This window comes from Peromyscus californicus, unplaced genomic scaffold (assembly GCF_007827085.1).
Source record: "Peromyscus californicus insignis strain IS unplaced genomic scaffold, ASM782708v3 Scaffold_18__1_contigs__length_77618521, whole genome shotgun sequence".
In the NCBI taxonomy this organism is placed as follows: Eukaryota; Metazoa; Chordata; class Mammalia; order Rodentia; family Cricetidae; genus Peromyscus; species Peromyscus californicus.
The window spans coordinates 19,087,007-19,102,205 of NW_026294480.1; positions in this window are offsets into that span (position 1 = coordinate 19,087,007).

Below are 15,199 nucleotides of genomic sequence, written 5' to 3' on the forward strand. Positions count from 1 at the left end.
TACTTGCTATCTTTATTATCACAAAAAACAAGAATTCTTTTAGTAGGAATTACTTGTTAATTTTGCTTAGTCATTAGTGACTTTATGGAGAGAATTGCATGAACTTTCTTCTATTCATAAACTGAGACTTATGACTATTGCATGTGTTTCGGTTCTAAATTAAAGTGCACAGTCCTTCACACTTTTAGAAGTAACTTGACCTTTTGGAGATAGGAGGTTTTAGGTCAATTGACTATGATGTTAGGCTCTTCATCTCCCTCTTCCTTTTTCCTCCTCCCTCCAGTTCTGGCTCATAAATTTAATCTCTGGTCTACTGCATGGAGCCCACTATGATATACCACCTTGGTTCAGGTGCAAAGCAATTGACCCAGATGAGGCATTCAAATCTGTGAGCAAAAGTAATGCTTTCTTTTTTCTAAGTTGATGACTTCAGGTGCTTGTTTTTATGGCAACAAAAACCATTGCAAAATTCACTGAAATAGTGTGGAATTATTAATCAGTTTCATCTTACAATAAGCCCTATGAACTATTTTGGCTGCCATGGAGAGACACTGTAAACTGTTTTGTGGGCATTAATTTTTTTGTAATTTTTTTCTTTTGTTTTCTAGTATTAGCTATTATGCTGAGTCCTTCTTTACTAGTACTTGCAGAAAGTTCTTAATTACCCATATTTGTTATGATGCAGGTGAACCAATGTATTTAATAGTCTAAGAATAGAACAATTTTGTTTTTTTAGCATTTCCTGTCATTTATCTATATACTATTTTCTTTTCCCCTTTGTAAACTTTCTAGTCTTTAATTTTTAGTAAAAAATAGTGAATATAAATATTTTAATTTAGACTTCCATTGTATATTTTTAACCATAATCATTCATTAACTATATTTTGTATATTTCTAGTAATATTCAATATATTTTTATATCTTCCATTGTACTTTTTTCTTTAATTAGTGATTGATTTAAAACTTTAGTTTCTGCCCAGTTATACTGTGAATAACATTGGTATTGATTTATAATTTTACAGTAAGTCATTTTTACTATTTTATATTGTATGCTTGTGAGAATTACTACACAATTGTTATATCATCTTCATTTAGAGAAATATTACTATTTTCTAATTCAGTGAGGTGCATTTATTTAGGTCAAACTGAATGGTGTCATAATTTGTTTTTTCTATATTCCTGTTAATTTTCTTCATGTTGATTCTAGTCATAACTAAAAAGAGAAATTTCCAATTGTAACTTTGGTCTATTTTTTACTGAGTTTGGAAAAGTGTATGTGAACTCATTTATTTATGACTGTGAAAACTTCCTGTGTACATTATTAAGTTATGAAAATAAAATGTGTGTTAATTTCTGACAGTATTAGTTTTTCTGTAACTCACTGCTCTAATCTTAAAACACTTAATGCTAAGATGACCCAGTGAGTAAAGGTGCCAGCCACCAAGTCTGAGAACCAAATATTCACACATGGGAACCATATAATCCAGTAGCTTCTTCTCCAGTGTGTGGAATACAAGACTCTTACTGGCCCTCTGACACAAACACAAATTAATGAATAAAACACCTCTTTTGTTATAAATAAATTTCTCATTGTGTCTTTAAATTTTATAGAATAAGCATTGTAGTCACATATAAAATGACAGTGAGCTTTTTATTCAATAGCTTTCAAATATAATATCCAATGCAATAAATTCAATTATTGATATGCATGGTTTAATGACCTTGTTGCTGTTTTTAAGGTTAAGATTTGTCTGTTTCTAAGCCATACAATGGTTGCACGTGCCTTTAATCCCAGCACTCTGGAGGCAAATGCGGGTGAATCACTGAGTTCTAGGGCAGCCTGTTCTACAAAGAAAGTTCCAATGTAGTCAAAGCTACACAAAGAAACCCTTTCTCAAACCCCCCCACACACACAAAAAGACTTGTTTCTTGCCTTTTCAATTCTTGTGTTTGTTTTTTGTTTGTTTTCTTATTTGCTTTTATTTTTTATTTTTAGTTTTGTTGTTGTTGTTGCTGCTGGAGTATGTATAACTTATTATTACCATTCCTTAGTCTTCACTCAAAACATGCATTTTAATAGTTCATGTGTGCTAAACAAATCTTTCAAGTATACAATTTCATTTCACCCTAGTGTTATTGAACCGTTTCATTTACAATTTTGTTATAATTATGGGTGTGACATCTTTATATGATTTATTCATTTGTTCATTAATTTTTTTCAATTTATTTGTATTAATTAATTCTTTTTCCAACCCATTCATAGTTATACCCTCCTATTCCCTCCCTACATCCTTCCCTCTTACCCTACACCCCACCCCAATCCACTCCTCCTTTCTCTTCAGAACAGGACAGGCTTCTCACGTGTATCAGCCAGCCATGGTGTGGCAAATTGCAGTAAGAATAGGTACCTCTTCTCCTACTGAGGCTGGAAGAGGCAACCTAGTATGAGGAAAAGGTCCAAAATGCAGGTAACAGAGTCAGAGACAGCCTACTCACACTGTTAGGAGACCCACTAAAAGACAGTGGTAACGTATGTGTCAAGGGCCTAGGTCAGTCCCATGTAAACTCTTGGTTTGGCCTTCCAGTGTCTATGAGTCCCCATGAGCCCAGGTTAGTTGATTCTGTGATTTTCTTGTGGTGTCTTTGACCCCACTGGCTCTTACAATCCTTCCACCCACCCCTCTACCACAGGATTCCTGAGGTCCACTTGATGTTTGGCTGGGGATCTCAGCATCTGTTCTCATTTGTTGCTGTGTTAAACCTCTCTGATGACAATTGGGCTAGGTAGCAATCTGATTAGAGTGGAATATCACTAGGAATCACTTCATTGACTTTTTTTGTTTTGTTTTGTTTTTGCCAGTCATGTTTGGTTCTCTCCGAGGTCTATGGACTGTACAACCTCTGGATCCTGGCCCTACAGACAGTGCCAAGGGTGGGTTCCTTCTCATGGAATGGGTCTCAAGCTGGACAAGTCATTGTTTGTACATTTCCATAATGTCTGTGCCACATTTACCCAGCATATCTTGTAGGCAGAGCAAATTGTAGGTCAAAGATTATGTGGTTATGCGCTGGGTTGGGATCCCAATCCATTCATCAGAAGTCTTGTCTAGTTAGAGGAGATGGCCAGTTCAGGCTCCATATCTCCCATTCCTAGAAATCTTAGCTAAGGTCATGCTCATAGATTCCTAGGAGTTTCGATTGCACTAGGCTTTTTAGCTCATCCCAGAGATGCCTCTGACTTCGGATTCCATTCTCAGTACTGTCTCCTTCCTTCCTCCTCACACCTGATACCTCCTGTTCCTATGCCCAACCCCACCCTCATCCAGACACCTATCCCTTCTCCACCTGTAATGTCTATTCTATTTCCCCTTCACAGTGAGATTTATGTGTCTCTTTCTTTATTGAGTCTTTGTGTCATTTGGGTAGTAGGGTGACTGTGGCCTCATAACATGAATTTGACAATGCTCCTTTTGTTTCTGTTTTGTGGAGTAGTTAGAGGAGTATTGCTATTAGTTCTTCTTTACACTATAACCATCTGGCCCTGGGCTTTTTGTTGTTATTGTTGGGAGACTTTTAATGACTGCTTCTATTTCCTTGGGGAATATAGGTCTATTTAAATTGTTTATCTGATCTTGATTACCTTTGGTAAGTTGTATCTTTTAAGAAATCTGTCCATTTCTCTTAGATTTTCTAGTTCTGTGGAGTAGGTGTTTTTAAAGTATGACCTAGTGATTCTTTGGATTTCCTTGTCGTCTGTTGTTACGTCTCCCTATATAAATCTGATTTTGTTAATTAGGATACTCTCTCTCTCTCTCTCTCTGCTTTTGAGTTAGTTTGGGTAAGGGTTTGCCTATCTTGTTGATTTTTTCAAAGGTTCAACTGTTTGTTTCATTGATTCCCTGTATTGTTCTCTTTGTTTCTATTTTATTGATTTCAATTGTCAGTTTGATTATTTTCTGCCATCTACTCCTTTTGAGTATGCTTGCTTTTTTTTGTTCTAGATGTGCTATGGAGTCACTGTGTATGATTTCTCCAAATTCGTCATGTGGGTACTTAGTGCTGCAAAGTTTACTTTTCAAACTGCATTCATTGGGTCCCATAAGTTTGTGTATGTTGTACAGTCATTTTCATTAAATTAAAGGAAGTCTTTAATTTATTTTTTATTTCTTCTTTATAGAGTAGTCATTCAGTAGAGATTTGTTCAGTTTCCGTGATTTTTTAGGCTTTCTGTTGATTCTATTGGTGTTGTATTAAAGCTTAATTCATAGTGGTCTAATGAGGTACAGAAGGGTATTTCAATTTTCTTAATCTGTTGAGACTTTTTCATAACCGAGTATATGGAGTATGAAATTTTTTCATCTCTATTGATTAATTTAGATTGGAAGTATATTTTGTTAGATATTAGAATTGTTACACCAGCTTATTTCTTAGGTCTGTTTTCTTGGAAAACTTTTGTCCAACCTGTTATTCAGAGGTCAAGTCTACCCTTGGTGTTGTGGTGTGTTTCTTACATATAGCAGAAGGATGGATTATATTTTTATGTCCATTCTGTTATCCTGTGTCTTCTTATGAGGAATTGAGTCCATTGACATTGAGAGATATTAATGACAAATGATTGTTATAATTCCTATTATTCTGGTTTTTTAATTGTTGTTATTGTGGTTGTTGTTGGTGGTGGTGGTGGTGGAGGTGTGTGTGTGTGTGTGTGTGTGTGTGTGTGTGTGTGTGTGTGTGTTTGTGTGTGTGTGTGTTTCTCTTCTTTAGGTTTTACTTGTAGGAGATTATTTATTTCTTGTGTTTTTGTGGTTGTTTTCAACCCCCTGGGGTTCAAGTTTTCCTCTAATACCTTCTGTACGGCTGGATTTGTGGATAGATACTGTGACGATATTTTATTTGTGCTCTAACAAATAAAACTTATCTGGGGATCAGAGGACAGACCGAGCCACTAGATTAGACATAGAGTCCAGACAGTAAAGACACACACCCTTAATCCTATCACTCGGGAGACAGAGATCTGGGAGACAGAGATGAAGGCCACACTGGGAACAGAACCAGTCATGGTGGCACATACCTTTAATCACAACACTTGAGTTCTCAAGCCTTTGCTTGGGAAGCACACATGCCTTTAATCCCAGGAAGTAAGATAGCAGGGCATAAAAAGTTATATAAGGCATAAGGAAACAGAAAATCACTGTCTTTGAACTGAGGACATTATAGAAGTAAGCTAGTGGCCAAAGCAGTTCAACTGAGACCTTCAGGGGTGAGGACTCATGGAAACAGGATCAGCTGAGGAGTTTTTGAGGTGAGGTTGGCTGTGGCTTGTTCTGTTTCTCTGATCTTTCAGCTTTCACCCCAATATCTGGCTCTGGGTATTTTATTAGTAAGACTGTTTAGCAATTCATGTTGTGAGATACTATTTACATTTGATATTGTCATGAAGTATCTTGTTTTCTTCATCTATGGTAATAGAAGCTTTGCTGGGAATAGTATTATGGCTGTCATCTGTGGTATCCTAAATTCTATAAAATATCTGTCCAGGCCATTCTGGCTTTTAGAGTCCACACTGATAAGTAGGGTACAATACTATACTAATAGGTCTTCCTTTGTATGTTACTTGTCCATTTTCCTTGGCAGCTCTTTTTATTATTTCTTTGTTCTGTATGCTTTGATTATCATGTGGCACTGGGACATTTTTTTTCTTGTCCAATCTATTTGGTTTTCTATAAGCTTCCTGTACCTTTATAGGCACATCCTTATTTAGGTTGGTGAAGTTTTCTTCTATGATTTTGTTGAACATATTTTTTGAGCTTTGGAACTGGGATTTTCTCCTTCTCTTCCTATTATTATGTTGGTCTTTTCAGAGTGATCCAGATTTCCTGGATGTTTTGGAATAGAATTTTTTTGATTTAACATTTTCTTTGATCCATGAATCATTTTTCTCTCTTGTATCTTCAATGCCTGAAATTCTGTCTTCCATCTCTCTTATTCTATTGGTGATGCTCTTTTATCTCTAGTTCCTGTTTGCTTAAACGTATTTTCTATTTCCAGCATTCTCTCAGTTTGTGTTTTCTTTATTGCTTCTATTTCCTTTATTAAGTCTTGAACAATATCATTCACCTGTTTTGTTGTTGTTGTTTTTTCTTGACTTTATTGGTGTTCTTTAAGGAATTTATTGATTTCCTCCAATTTTTATCTGTTCCTTAATTTCTTTAAAGAATTTTTTTTCATTTCCTCTTTAGGGACCTTTATCATCTTCATAAAATTGGTTTTAAGGTCATTTTTTGTGCTTTAGCTGCATTGGAAGGTTTGGGTCTTGCTGACTCAGCTAGCTGGGCTCTGTGGTGGCATATTATGCATTCTGTTGTTGACTGTGTTTTCACACTGGTGTTTAGGCACCTTGATTTGGGATGATTATAAATCTAGGTGTTGATTCCTGTACTTCTCTTTTAAGATAATTATTTTGTTCCTTGATTTCTGTTTTCTCTCTGGTCTTATGGCCAAAATGGCCAAGGTATCTGGTGACTAACCCATCTCCATATCCAAAAAGGTGCCTCTGCTGTGGTTTGGGGACATGCAAGATTTCTTGGGCTTTTGGTGCCAATATTTCCTTTTTGGTCCCAAGTAGTTGTGTGGCCTCCAGGATTCTGAGTATGTGCTTGGACTCCGACATTCCTAGTACACCATGGATTCCAGTTCAGAGAAGTTTTCTGGCAAGGTTGCTGGCTAGAATATAGATTTAGCCCTGCCCTGGTAAGGCCAAAGTCTTCTTCCAAAGTTGTAGATCATAATACTGAGCCCTGGGGGTTAGCTACTAATTTGTTTCTTTACAGGACATAGTTCTTAGTAAGCAGAGGTCATATTATGGCATGTCTTCTCTTAGCACAGGTAATTGGGGTAAATAAAATGTATTGTTGGCTTGTTTAAAAAAAATTAACATAGCTTTGTACTCTAAAGGTAATTTATTGTGAATCCTACAATATGACTCTTTCAGATTTTTTTCTGAACTGCCTCCATTAACCTTAAATTCCCCAGTGCTGCCTAACATGCTAGAGATTTGAAGAAACCCTCTTGAGTTCCTCCCCTGCCACCCCCTACATCCGGTACTTTAGTCACTTAAGCTTCTGTTCTCTCCAAGTCTACATTGTTTTCTTTATTTTCAGAGCTTTATGATAGTATTACCTCAGTTTAATTAGATAATCAAAGTTTGTCACTTAATGAAATCAGTATTTTAGATTGAACTTCTATGTCAGTTCTCAGAAAGATCATCTAGCTTAAGTCTGAGTTGCATAATTATCAACTTTAAATCCCCAATATGAATGGCAGTTATGAAACTGGAATGCACTAAAATATTAATGGTGATAAAAATAAACACCAAGATCCAGACTATATTTGCCTTGTTACTGCACATTATATATACCCTTTAATGTTTCCTGTTTCCTTAAAAACTTAATTTTCTTTCTTCAGCAGTGGAGATGGAAACACGGCCTCAGCATGCTAGGCAGCAAATTCTCACTCATCTATGTTCCTTTTCTCTAAATTTAAAGGATAATTCTTATTTTTTTCCAAAATGAAATAAAGAGAATTGATGTAACATTTCAGAACTACACTGAAGCTTTTTCCTTCCCAAGACTTCAAGTCCCTGTTTCACAGCATTGCAAGATCAAACCCCACCGAGCGTACTTGTGGACAAAGCAACCAGTTGCCATCAAGGAAGCGAACAGTCATGGACTGCTTTCTGTTGTCTTACCTGGTTTGCTCACTGCTAATAATTGCTCTTTTTTCAAATCTCCCCTGTGTGCCTGTATGTACTGGATTCCCAGTCACTGAAAATGCTCTGTCTGGAAATTTTTAACAGGGACATTTATTCAACTTTCAGGACTGAATTTGATATCATCTGTTCTAAGATACTTACAGTATCTTTAATATATCCCCTAACATTCTGAATATTTATTTGTTAGATTGTTAATTCTGTTTTAGGAAACTCTCCAGCTCGTTTTTCTATAGTTAACATTGCAGTGTACATGTCTTTTGAAGAAATAAAATTTTATATATATGTATCCTAAATTCCAGAAAGATAAAATTTAACAATTTAACAGCTTTTTTTTACAATTACAAATTTAGTGAATTATATAAAGATATTCTTAGACAAACAGCTATCTTTAGAAAGTGAAATTCATGATCTCAGTGATCTTTTTGCTGTTCACCTAACATTATTTCTTTAAAACCATACTAACAAACTTGCAGCCCTGCATGAATAAGACATGTTGTAAAATGTGAATTCTGCCTTAGTAACATTAGCTCTTTCCTGAAAGTGCTACCATATCACCTTTCCCATATTATTATGAACTTGACTACGGATAATAACTTTTCTAGTCAATATATGTTTACAGTACTATGGATATTCAATACCCTGTAGATGTGAAACTTTAAACTTATCTATATTCTGTGTTCATAGCATATACTTACTCTGGGTAATAGGTAGGATAAGAATAAAATTTAATGTGTACTCATCTATGAAAATCATCTTTTCTATATAAATGATAATGTGCCCATCACAACTTTTGTGCAGGTAGAAAACCAACATAACAGTTTTATGTGTCTTCAGTATGAAAAGAGGGATGTATTATTTCTGGGACAAATTTCAGATTTAGCAAAGCATACAACACATTCTAGACAGTGATTTTCTCCAAAGCAATCTTTCAGAAAAATTCTGAGTGAGAAAATATTCTACAGAGTACATAAATAAAAAAATGTGTCTCTATATGGACAGCCATAGCAAAATCAGCCATTGGAAAGAGATTCATGTATGCTAATAAGAGCTGATTAGACTGAATGAGACTTTCAATCAGACTTTTCTGTGTCATTTCAGTTAGGCATCTGAAGACATTATTGTAGCATACCCAGATATTTAGGGAGAGATTAACACTTTCCCCTTTTTGGTTGAATCTCTGTATGACATGTATCATACACTAAAGAAAGGGTTGAAAGTAACTAACGTGATGCTGTCAAAATAGTTTACAAATTGAAGTTTTTGACAGTCTTATTTGTATTCATTGCATTATGATATTGTATATTTTACAATAAAAGGATTGTTCAAATGCACTAAAGTGAGATCCACAGTGTTTGCTAGGGTATTAGCAATAGTCTACTCTCACACTCTCACAGTGTATGTGATTTAAAATGTGCTTATTCAATTGATTATTCATGCATTTAACTCATAAATAATAACACATACTTTACATATAGTGGTTATCAGTTGTTCAATTTTATATATATTTGCTCACCTGAAGAATACCCACTTGTATATATCACCCAACTACATTTTTTCATTCACAAGCTGATGATAAAGACCATCATAGTATATTCACCAAAATCCATGCAAGACTATTAAAGACCACTGAAACTGAACAATGAATTTAAATTCCATATAGTACCTTTGATTTTTTTGAGGAATTTGCCTTTTAATTTTATAACAAATAGATACCATATGGTTAGATACTTATTCATAAAGAATTATATCTAGTTTATTTAAATTATTTTTTTCTAAATTAACATGTTTATATATCTAGAAAATTATCCATTATATATCCTGAAGACATTAAAACCAGAGAGCTACTTGCAAACCTAACCAGGGAAATATTAGTTCTAATATTACACAATTAGAAAAAAGAGTAACATGCCTGCCATACGAATTGAGGACTTTTTTACTTACCTAGTCTTTCATGCCAGCATAGCAGAATCCTAAGGTAACATTTGTATCCACCAAACAATAATGTTATATACTCTTTACATCCTTTAGTGCTTCTTTACTGTACACTGGAGAAAATGTGGATGACATTGTGACCATTTTGCTCATAAAGTTTAACAGTAGAATTGATGCTTTTTATTGTTTTCCTTTTTATAGTAGATGCCCATGTTTTATATTCAATTTCAGGGTATATACAGAGTAGAATAGTTATTTTGCTGAGTTTTACACAAACAATATGACTTCAATTTGGAAAGATTTTTTTTTAACTAATCAATTTACAGATTCAATTAACTTGTAGGTAGGGAACTGCGCTGTGGCAGTTGATTGCTTAATGCTGGAAACAATTTTGTTTGTGATGAATAAGATGTTTTATATGTAACAGATTTGAATTTTTTTCAAATAGATTGTTGATTTCAATAGAAATAACTTGATCATATGTGTTCTACAACATAAAAAGGGATAATAAGTATTTATTCTCTGTCTGTCCTTGTGCTAATACTAAAAAGCACTGCTTGTAAAAGGTGATTTAATTATAGATCTTCTTTGGGCACATCTATTGTAATTTAACTTTTATTTTAGTTGGATCTACATTTTTGTGCAGTTAATTTGTAATATTTGCCTTAATAATTTAAGTAGATTTTGTGAGTATCAGTAAGGTGTACGATATTTATTGAAACTAAAGCTGAAGCTCCGTAGACAGCAGGTTGACGCATCTTGTCATCTTAACATTCATGATGTAGAGACAAAAGAAAGTGAGATTTTCAAGTACCCTGAGTACATAATGAGATCAGGCCAACCTCAGCTATTAAACATTATCTAAAAAACAAACAAATAAAAAAATAAAAAGGCACCCATGGGCTGTTCACACAGACATCTAGTTCCAGCTACTTTAGGTATTGAATGCAACACATTGACAAACACAAGACCTTTGTGGCTTGCAAGGCAAAATTGGGCCTACTCGCGATAACCCAGTAAATATAGTCTATCAAGTAAGTGATTAAAAAAAAATAAAGAAGAGAAGAAAGGAAGAACGGGAAGTTGGGAGAATAGAAAGAAGGGAGAAAGAAGAAAAATAAATGAAAAGAAGGAGAGCTGTACTTATAACTCAGGGTTTAACGTGCCTGACTAATATGCGTAAGAACCCAGGATTCAATATCCAAAAGGAAACTGAACGAAACAGAGAATCTCAAAAACAAAAAGATTCTAAACTATTATTAATAAACATATCATATACTAGAATATGGAAAATATACAAAAATGAAAGCTTTTAAACAAAATAATATTCTGTTAGACATTAGGGTTCTATTGCCAATTTTTAGATTCTGGTAGATGGAAATACATTTTTCTTTAAGCGCCTCTGGAACATTTACCATACTCCAGTATAATGTAACACATCCAAGACTATACATGGGTAGCAAAATACTGGTCTTTATAGGGTAAAACAAAAGAAAATTTATCAAAGAGTTTGTACATCTATCTATCTATCTATCTATCTATCTATCTATCTATCTATCTATTTATCTACCTACCTATCTATATATCTAATGTCTGTGTTTGTACATGTCTAATATATATATATATATATATATATATATATAGTACATGTCTAATATATATATATATATATATATAAAGAGAGAGAGAGAGAGAGAGTGACAGTTGTCATTTTTTAAACAAATGAATATATTACTTGTAAATATCTACATATAATTTTTTATTGATTTTTATATAACCAAGAAAGACACTGGAATTTGTGGTTTTGTATTGACACAAAACATGAATTTAAATTTAGACTGTATCACATACTGTATGTTGGTAATGTCAGAGGTGGTACACATTCTGTCAAGGGTTTGGATAATGTAAAATACATACCTGTGTACAAATGTCTTTCCCATGAGTACAATGTATAGACACCAATACAAAAAAATAAATCTCTAAACAGCTTAGAGTTTAAAACATAGTCTAATGCAGAAAAAGAAATTATATTTTTTTTCCTTAAAACATGGGTTTTTAATCAGTACTAGTATTTGCAGGGAATGAGGTTCAGTTGAAGCAGTAAATTGAAGTTCCATCTGCCTGAATTTAGAAGGCACTAACAATGTTAAATGTCTTATTATTTTAGTTCAGAGACAAAGAGGATGAATAGAATGTCTGGCAGGCATTTCTTTTTTCCTGAAATAAAATATGGGTGAATTGTCACTAATAGAACTGCTCACCGTAGAAAACAGAATGTTGCTGAGTTCACAGAACCATTCACAACTGCCTACCAGGAACATAAAATATCACTCTAGAAAAATACCATTTTAATGTAGCATAAAATAATACAATTTAATCTCTAAGCAGGCATGACACAGAAGGAGGCCAGCCGAGTTACTCTCCTTTGTCCAGTTAATAATCTCCATGATATTTGCATTACTGTAGAATTGTTATTTTATATACAAACTGACTCATTACAAATATTTCTTTTTGTACAAACTTAGCCGCATTATCTTAAATTAAACAGAAATATATACGTCTGTTGTAGAACCTTCTCTAAACATCAAAATATTAAATGATGAATAAGAATACTAAGTAACATTTGGTAAAGCAGGCCAGAAGAAAATATTTATTTGAGTCAGATTAATATTTCAAATGATAAAAGGGTTACATAGTTATTCAGAGTTCCAAACCAAGTTGATAACTTAAGGATGTTTTTTTAATTAAATATCAATCTTTTTATACTATATGTTTCAGTGAATTTTAAAAATAAATCAGGACACCAAAATGCTCTTTACAAATTGTTGTCTTTTTTTTTTTGCGGGGGGGGGTTGAGCAGGGTTTCTCTGTGTAGTTTTGGGCCTCAAATTGTTATCTTATTACATATGTAATATAAAAGTTTGAATGTAGAGCTGGTATATTTGAAATCTATCACAGAAAATGTAAAATATATTCATATAATTATCTTAAACTTATATAAATATATATTAATAATTACAGATATTATATATTTCATTTTATTAAATTCCCGAATAATGTATTTGTAACCCCTAAAATACAATATAAATTATATAGTTGTAAGATTTTACAACCATGTACATATATGTATGTGTGTATATGCTTTTAATAGCAAGGCATTAAAGTTATACCTATGTAGAAGAATTTTGAAAATTGATTTAAGTGTTCTAAAAATGTGTGACTTTACAAAAACATGATTAAATCTCCTTTAAAATCAATTCACCAATATGGGAAATTTTTAAAACAAGGAGTACAGTGATATTGCGTTGCAAGGTATTAACTACTCATATTAACTGTGGCATATTAATGTAAGGAGAGAGAATGTTTCGTTTTTTTCTTTTTTTCCATTTATTTTTCCTCTCTTAGAATACATCCCTCTGCTACTCACATCTCCGAATTTCTCTTTTTTTTTCCTTTTTGTTTTTTTGAGACAGGGTTTCTCTGTGTAGCTTTGCGCCTTTTCCTGGAACTCGCTTTGGAGACTAGGCTGGCCTTGAACTCACAGAGATCTATCTGCCTCTGCCTCCCGAGTGCTGGGATTAAAGGCGTGCACCTATTTCTCTTCTCCCCAAGATCTAACGCACTCCTCTTCCTTTCAGAAAAGAACAGGTCTTCCAGGGATATCAGCTGAACAAGGCATAACAATATCCAACAATTCTAGGCATGTAACCCTCATATCAGGGCCGGATGAGGCAACCCATCAGGAGGAAACAGTGTCCTACAAGCAGGTGAAAGAGGCAGAGACACACCCATTCCCGCTGTTAGGAGTCCCACGCGAATACCAAGTTAAACAACTACAGAATGTACAAAGAGGACCTGGCACAGACACATGGCAGGCTCTGGTGATTGCCACTTCACTTTCTGTGAGTTCCTATGAGCCATGCTCAGTTGACTCTGTAGGCTGTGTTCTAGTGGCGTCTTCATTTCCTCTGGCTCCTACAATGCGTCATCCCCTGCCTCTGTGGGGTTCCCTGTGGCGTTCTGCCTAATATTTGGCTGTGGGTCTCTGCATCTACTCCCATCACTGGCCAGAGGAAGTCTCTTTGATGAATATTGGGCTAGGTACCCATCTGTAAGTGTAGCAGACTGTCATAAAAACATCTTAAGAAATCATATCATTGACATATTTCTTTTCTTTTCTTTTGGTCAGTAATCATGCTTGGTTCTATACTAGATCTCTGGGCCATCTAGCTTCCAGTTCCAGTTCCTGGTCATCCAGGCAGTATTGGGCATAGGCTCCCTGCTGTGGCTTGGGCCTCAAGTTAGATCAATTATTCGTTGGCCACTCCCACAAGCTCTGAGCCACCATTGTCCCAACACATATTGCAGGTAGGACAGGCTGTGCGTCATAAGTTTTGTGGCTGAGTTGGTTTTATAGTCCAACCACTGGAAGCCTTGTGTAGGTGCAGAAGATTGCCAGTTCAGGCTCTGTGTCCTCTATTTCTAGGGGTCTTCACTAGGGTCCAGGAAGTTTCCACTGCACTAGATTTCCACATGGACCCCTAACTGCCCCCGATTCCAGGCATCTCTCCCTCTGTCCATCCCTCTCCCATCTAATCTCTCCTGTTCTCATCCCTACCAACCCCTAGTCCTCCTGCAGAATCTATTCTATTTCTCCTTCCCAGCAAGATCCACGAGTCCCCCTAGAACCCTCCTTGTGATCTAGCGTCACTGTGTCTTTAAATTGTACCATAATTACCCTTTAACAGCTATTATCCATGTTTTTTAATATTTGTGTCATTCATATCAAGAATCTCGATCCCATTAATCTCCCTGTCTTTTTTTATCCTCCCTCTGACCCTACAACTCCCCCCTCCCCAAGTAAAATTTAAAAAAAAAAATAAGGGAAAAGGATAAAAAGAGAAATAAAAGAGGGAGAGAGAAAAAGAAAGAAAAATCTCTCGAAGAAGCTGTAGTATGAAACTGAGTCACACAGTATGCAATTTCATCCATATTTCTTTACTTTCATGGGTTCACTGCAAAGAGGCATTGGTCTGCATTAAGGCCTCTGGTTTCTGCTACAGCATCAACACTGGACCCTCCCTGGGACTCCTCTTGGATATCCTGTTATTATTCTGTGTTGTGGAGATCCTGGTTCTGGGCCTGGGTAGTTGAGTTGGTCAATGCTCCAGCTCTACCCTGTCCTCACCACCAGGGTGATCTCTCTGGCATTGCCCTGGCTAGTTCGACTAGTTCATGCTATGCAAAAGGAACTAGGGGCAGGAGCTTTTTTCCTGTTTTCATGCCCTCAAGGCCAGCTCATCACACCTACCCCACCAGGGCCAGCTCTACTTTGTTGCCCACGTGAGGTGTGGAGGCCACTCTCCTGAGTGCTACAAATTTCCACCTTTAAGTGAGTATATATCATATTTGTGAAAGATAATATTTTCAGTAAATTAGCTTTCCTTCATTATTCTATAACCTACAGATATTCTTCTATTTTAATGTAATTTAACA